Source organism: Arachis ipaensis, chromosome B7 (genome assembly GCF_059453495.1).
Source record: "Arachis ipaensis isolate K30076 ecotype BB chromosome B7, ASM5945349v1, whole genome shotgun sequence".
NCBI classification, from domain to species: Eukaryota; Viridiplantae; Streptophyta; class Magnoliopsida; order Fabales; family Fabaceae; genus Arachis; species Arachis ipaensis.
This window is the reverse complement of record NC_142442.1, coordinates 140,600,872-140,608,128: the sequence shown is the minus strand read 5'-3', so window position 1 is coordinate 140,608,128 and position 7,257 is coordinate 140,600,872. Positions and strand designations below refer to the sequence as shown.

Below are 7,257 nucleotides of genomic sequence, written 5' to 3'. Positions count from 1 at the left end.
TTAGTATCGGATAGGTAGCCGTTTTATCTTATTTTTTAATTTTAGGTGCCGAGAGACATGTCAAGAATTGATTAGTTGCAGAGGGTGCAGTTGGAGAAAGCATTTTGTTGTGTTAATGGTGGCTTCTGCAGTTGGATTTGGATCATTTCATGATGATGAGTTGGAGGCTGACATGCACATGCTATGGCCATGAATCTTGGTACCACATCTCCTGGCATCACTACTGGCAAACTCTCACACTCCTTCCCCTGTTTTAATTGAGGATAGATATATGATTATTTATGTAATTTTTTATATTAATTAATTAAAAGTGATATCATAATATTTTATTGGTAAAAATTTAGGTGTAGTTGACTTTATGTGAAGTTGATACTTGAGAGCCGTTAGATGAAAATTTAGTCAAATCAAAATTATCTAACGACTTTCTGTTATCAATTTCACGTGAAGTCAACTGTACTTGAGTTTTCGCCTATTTTATTGACACTATTTATATAAAGATGATAAAAATAATTTTTTAAAATTATTTATTTGACTACAGTTAAAAACCATACTCTAAAAAATATATTAATAATAAAAGTATAAATTATGAATAAAATTAAACATACAAGGGAAAAATAATATTAATAATTTTAACTAATATTAATTTAAATTAAATGATACTGAATTTTTTAAATCTATATAAAATATTTTTTTTTCAAAATCTCAATTTCACAATAATTTTTATTTAAAGAATTGAAAAATAAATAAGAATTACTAGACTAAAAATAAAACAATTAACAATAACAATTAGTAGATTAAAATATAAATCTTCAAAAATCAGAAAAAAAAACAAATATTAAAAGAATTATAAAAATTATAAATAAAACTCAATTCATAAAAAATGATTAAATTTGCAAAATAAAAAATATCAAAATGGTAATAAAATAAAAGCAGAAAAATAAAATTATAAAAATAAAATAATCTTCTAATAAAATTTTTATTACAAATTTAAATATTAAATAAATTAAAAAATTAGTATTAACTTTAAAATAATAATTTCAAGAATATAATAATATTTTTTAATAAAGATAATATTTTTAATTTATGTCACGTCTTCAAAATCTAATACATGACTATCTATTGAATAGAGGAGATCAAATATCTTTATTTAAACTTGAGTCTGTGCCATATTTTATTAACTTCTTATGATTTGAAGGTTAACACTAAGATATTTACCGATTTTAAAAAGATTTTTACGTAAGGTAAATACAAGTTTTGAATTATATGACGATGTTTAGAAAAAATAATTACCGGAAAAAGAAAAGGTGGGTTTTGGTGATGAGTTGAAGGCAAATCTGGTTGTTGCATCGTCATATGAGGGTGGTGAGGGTTGTTGATAACACCATAAGAGATTAAGAAAGCTTCGATCTTCTCCCAATGTATGCAGCAACAAAAGAAGAAGCACATAAATAAAATGAGCGTTACAAGAAGAGCCAAACCCAAAGGGAACCCAATAGATACATGCCTTGATGTGCTCTCTTCAACAATCTCCATTTTCCTTCTCTTCTGCTCTCATTTCACCTTATTCACACAACAATGACTTTTGATAAATATATATAACAAGAGAGACTTGGAGGCTTTTGCTTTGTTATGCTCATCTTATTGGGTGGTTGATCATCATCATCATGCACTATACAATTAGTGTATAATTAGGTCTCGTTTCGCAAAATTTTTAATTAGGTCTCTGTATTTTTTTTAATTGAGTCTTTGCACTAAATTTTTTTTTTAATTGGGTCCTTACATTTTTTTTTTTTGGTTTGGTGTCTGTAAAATTAAGTCAATTATTACTGAGAGGAACCTTAGTGTAAGGACCAAATTAAAAGAAAAAAAAAGTATAAGAATTTAATTAAAAATTTTGCAAAAATATAGAGATCAACAGAGTAATTAAATATTTTTTATTATTAATTAATAGCATAGCTTTTTTGGCCACTTTTCATATTATTAAATATTAATGTAAGTTATTAAATTAAAATAATATATAATTCAATGATTAAAGTGTATATAAGGAATATAACCTAAAAAATCATATTCAAATTCTCATAACAGTAAAATGTATAATTCTCTAATTGGATAATTGTATAAAAATTTTATATTGCTAATAAAATTTATTGACACAGTTATTTAATTATATCTATTATTTTAAATAATTATTCACATTATAAATATAAAATATAGTTATTTTTTAACATAATATTACATAATTAGATAAAAATATAAAATTATTTTATATTGATATTATAATAAAATTAAATTTTTGTTAATATATGAAAATTAAACTAGATTATTATTATTACTGTTGTTGGGTACACATTCACTTTATTTAGAAGCATTTTGATTAAATTATATATATCTAATCAAACATGGGGTGCTATACTCAGCCATGGAGGGAGGAAAATAATGATGACAAGATTGTCTGCTGCTTATCTCCAATAAACTAATTAACGTCATTAAGATTGAAACCTAATTTATGTGCACATCAAAGACGACGTTGGTCGTCCACTTTAGGGCAGTGGTTTGACATGTTAATCATTGATGTTGACGTGAGTGTGCAAGTGTAGAAGTAGGTGGAGGTACATTTTCTCTCTTAATTTGTACGGATGAAAATTTGTGTTGTTTCAACTATACAAAATATGTAAAATTTTAATTTTTTATATATTTATTATGTATTTACTAAAAAATTAATTTTTTATTTATAATAATTTTAACTCGTATTTTTATTAAGACATATATTAGTTAAATTTTAATTAAGCACAAATTAACTAATAATGAATCTAGCTAAGCAATTCTAGTTTTATAGAAATTAATTAACTTCATTTCATTCATAACATTTTATACCATTAGGTATTATATAATTCTATTAGGAGTCTAAATATTTTTTAAACCAAATCTCTAACTAAATTATCGCGTGTGCTATATCTTTTATGTATATATTACAACTGTTTTTTTCTTTTGTTATTGTTATCCCCGTCATCTTCTTATTTTTAAATATTTTTTTCAATGTTGTTGTTGTCACTGCTGTTGCCGATATTGCTATAGTCATATTTTTTTTTTAATTTTTTTTTTATTTTTTTTATTATTTTTATTATCATTATTATTGTCTTTATATATATTCAGTAAAAATACTGAATACAAAAATTTTAGTATGTAATACAATATTTTTATGTATTAATTATATTTATAAATTTTTATGCTATTCGAAAAAAAATTAGTGCAAAACACAAAATACGTGTTTGAAAAAGGATAAATTTCTTCAGTTGTTTATTTAACACACTCCCGAGATTAACAGTGATTTAGATTTTAACTCTCTTACTGTTAATGATCCTCAGCCTCCAAAAGTGGGGCTTCATGGTCTGGTCTCCCATTTTCCCCATGCCTTTGGATACACATCATCATCAACCTACGTTCCTCTAGAAACATCCATATTGTATTCACACCTACACCTCAATCCCTCTTTACATGGTATTTTTTTGGCAATAATACTCATTACAACTTTATATGAAAATAATATTGTAAATTTTTAGATATTTAATTAAATATATTAAATTATTTAATAATTTATAAACTTATTTTTATGTGAAGATATTATTAACATAATATACAATATTATATAAGATAGATAAATATACTAATTTCAAAATTTTGTTAGCTACATGCATGAACGCAATATATATCTTTTTAAATTTATTATAACAATTTATTATTATTATTTTATTAATATTAAACTACAAATTAATTTTTGAAAATATTTATAATATTTTTTAATTATATAAAATATTTTAAATAATTATTTGAACCAATAATCAATATATATTATTTTAAAATTTATTTCAAGAGTATGAGAAAAAAAATATCGAAATTGCTGACATATAAGTATTTGGTGGTCAAGAATAATGTTAAAAAATATTTTTCATTTTCCATTGAAATATACTTAGATACTAGTATCAAACAAATACCATGTCTAAAATATTTCCCGCACTTAAATATTATAACAAAGTCTCCATCCTAAATTCTTAATTTTATGATTCTTTATTTCTTCTTCGATAAAAGGTGGAAAGTGATGGCGCGCTCAGTGGAGCATAATAGCATACTGCATATATATGTAGGTAAAAATTCAGGTGAAGTCGACTTCACGTGAAGTTGATACCTGAGAGCCGTTAGATAAAAATTTAGTCAAATCAGTCAAATCATTTAACGGCGCTCAGGTATCAACTTTATGTGAAGTCGACTGCATCTGAGTTTCCACGATATATGTATGGTAAACGTTATAGTAGTGCAACAAATTAATTAATTGTTGTCCCACTCTCCGATTATAAATAATTAACATACCTTTAATCTTGCATTGCCACCACTTAATAGCAAGTCTCAAATAAAGTGACAACAATCTAACCCTCAAGGATTATTATGTGGTTGGGACGGCTTTCCAATATAAGAAAAGTCTTCCACTTTAAACTTATATTAATATAATAAACTAATAATAAATAAATAAATAATTAATAATAACAACAATCATAATTTTCCTATAATAACTATTCTAAATACATTTATTAAAAATATCAATGCAAAATTTAATTTTCATTCAGAAGATAAAGGATTAATGCTCTTAATGTACCTATAATAAAGATTTAACTATCTTGTATTTTTAGAGTATATGTTAAAATTACATATTAAAAAAAATTTAGATTTTCAATGCAACTATTTTGTATTTATTAAAGAAAATTTTAAATTTTTTATGAATAATAATCTTAACATACATCTTTAAAATAGTTATTAATTAAACTCTTTTAATAAAGATATGTTTTGGCCTCCCACACAATGACACAACTATAATGGTGGTGTACTAGTGTTAAGCACGGGTGCTTATAAAGGGTGCTTTTAAACAAGACCCCACAAAATGAAAAGTGAGTGCTTAATAAATGATGATTAGGGCGGCACATAGATTTGTAAGTTCTGTAAAACATTTGAGATTCAAATTTTACATTTTAATAGGGTTTACATACATATCTGAAATTCTTTATTTGTAGTAGTAAGACCCATAATCAATTATGGTGACAATTTGAAGACAACATGGAATTTCCATCATACATTATTTTCGGATTATTACTCTTCAACCACCATCTTTCACTCTCTTTTTTTTTTCTCTTCAGAAAAAGGAAGGACCAAAACATGTTTTTCATCCTAATATAATAATAAATATATGGTGATGTGGCGAAGGAAGAAAATCCGTGGTTAAGCTAAGGTGGCTAAGACGAAAGAACCAACTTGTGAACGACACATGGCCTGAATAAGATAGAAGATTATATCTATTGACTCTGCTAACACACGGTGAATTCGCTAATGGAGGCATGGCAAATATTTTCGATACTAAACCATGATAATTAACAAATAAATCAGTAAATGATGGGAATAATCTGTAGTTGGCTTTTTTGAATGTCATACACTCCTATTATTGAAGGATGGAGAAAATAGAAATAGAAATTGAAAGATAAAATTAAAAATTTCTTAAATTTATGAGCTGAATAAACAAACATTCAAAGCACTTGGAAAAATTAGGGTTTAATCTAAAGTTCGGTGTGCTTAGTTGCGGGAGATGGTGCGAAGGCCATCTTCGACACCCGCTTTTGGAAGTGGATTCATTGAGGAAGGTTTAGGAGAAGGATAGAGTCGTTGGTGGAGGCGACCTCACCCGACAGCAACATCAGAATTTACCTATTACTGGAGCCAAGCAATTCGGAAGAGCAGAATCAGCATATTCGCCAGCGACTCAGAGAGAAGAGCGGAACCCTAGGCTTTGCTCCATTATCGCCTCTCCTCTGTCTCCTTCCCTCCCCCTCTGTCTATCACTCTTAAGGCTGGAAACCCTGAACCTTAACATCCGGTGCTGGCTCTCTGCCTCCCCCAATGTCCCTCGTCTCTCTTCCTATGTGTCGCTGTTGTTCTGATCAGTGGACTATTGCTCCTGTTCGTCCTTCTTTATGCTCTAATTTTGGTGAGTTTTTTTTGTTCTAAATAAGATGAATATATGCTGTTGTTTTGAATTTGTTGAGATGGTTTTGTGTCAATCGGCTCTGTTAGGCATATGATACACTGATTTTATTCCAAACAAACTGCACACACATGGTGAATTTGAATTTTTAAAATGAAATAAATACAACTGAAAATTAAAAAAAAATATAATATTCAACATCAAGATGATCCCAATCATCAATCACCCCAAAAATTATTTCTTACCATCTTCTTTTGACTCTGTAATTTACCATGCATATGACATGCTTTGTTCTCGACTGGCTTCATTATTTTTTACTCTAGAGATGTGTGAAAGTGAGCCGAATTTGGATGATGGCAGTACGTCAGAGTTATCAGGCCAATGGACTGATGGTTGGAGCACCAATTCGGGTGATGAAGATGATTCAAACGGGTCAGAGGAATCGCAGACTAACGAAGGTGATAGTGGCCCTGCAGATAGCGAATACCAAGGCTGCGGTGGTGGTGGATGTGATGTAGATGCCTCAATAGAGGATCATGGGAATTTAGGGAATATCATGAATGAACAATTTAGCAGTCCAGACTCTGTGAAAGGTTCTGTGTTGTTATCTGCAGAGTTTAATGGGGTGGTTGAAGATGCCTACACAAGCTATGTGGCGTATGCGAAGTGTAAAACCCAAATAATTAGCGAACAAATTAATTATTATTCAAGAAAATTAGAAAATAGAATTTTATATTTAATGAGATAGAGCTAATTAAAATAAGAATTTTGACACTAATTTTAAGGAATTTGACCCAAGATTGGGTCGAACGAGCTGAAACCGGACAAACTGGGCCCAAGGGCCCATCCAACCCACTTAATTCAATGAGGCTCAGCTCATTTCTTCCTCATGCATGCTGAAACGTTGAACAAGTTCAGCCAAGAGGGGAAGAACACTTTCCAAACTCAAACCCTCACTTGGATATTCAAATCCAAATAACTTTTGATCTGGAGCTCCGATCACCGCACCATTTGCAGCCACGCAACCAGCGCGACGAACTCTACAAAACTCGTTAACTAATTTGGTAAGGAAGTCATATTTTCTTTCTCAATTTTCTCTTTTCCAATTTCGAAATTCAATGAACCATTGTGTTGAATTTTGTATGATTTCGGTGTTTAGGTTCGAATTAACTTGTAGATATTGTCGGGTTTAGCTCGCTTGAGCTGTGGGTCAGGTAAGCACCCTCAAACCCTTG

The 7,257-nt window shown here is 28.7% G+C and overlaps 1 long non-coding RNA gene across 1 annotated transcript; it reads right to left on the bottom strand.

Annotated features, from left to right (window-relative positions):
* Positions 1-233: 233 nt before the first annotated feature.
* LOC107608482 (uncharacterized) lies at positions 234-1,567 on the bottom strand. Its single transcript, XR_015892305.1, has 3 exons — positions 1,505-1,567; positions 1,291-1,407; positions 234-248 (listed from the first exon to the last, which is right to left on the bottom strand). It is a non-coding gene; the product is annotated as an uncharacterized LOC107608482 (long non-coding RNA).
* Between the last annotated feature and the right edge of the window lie 5,690 nt (positions 1,568-7,257).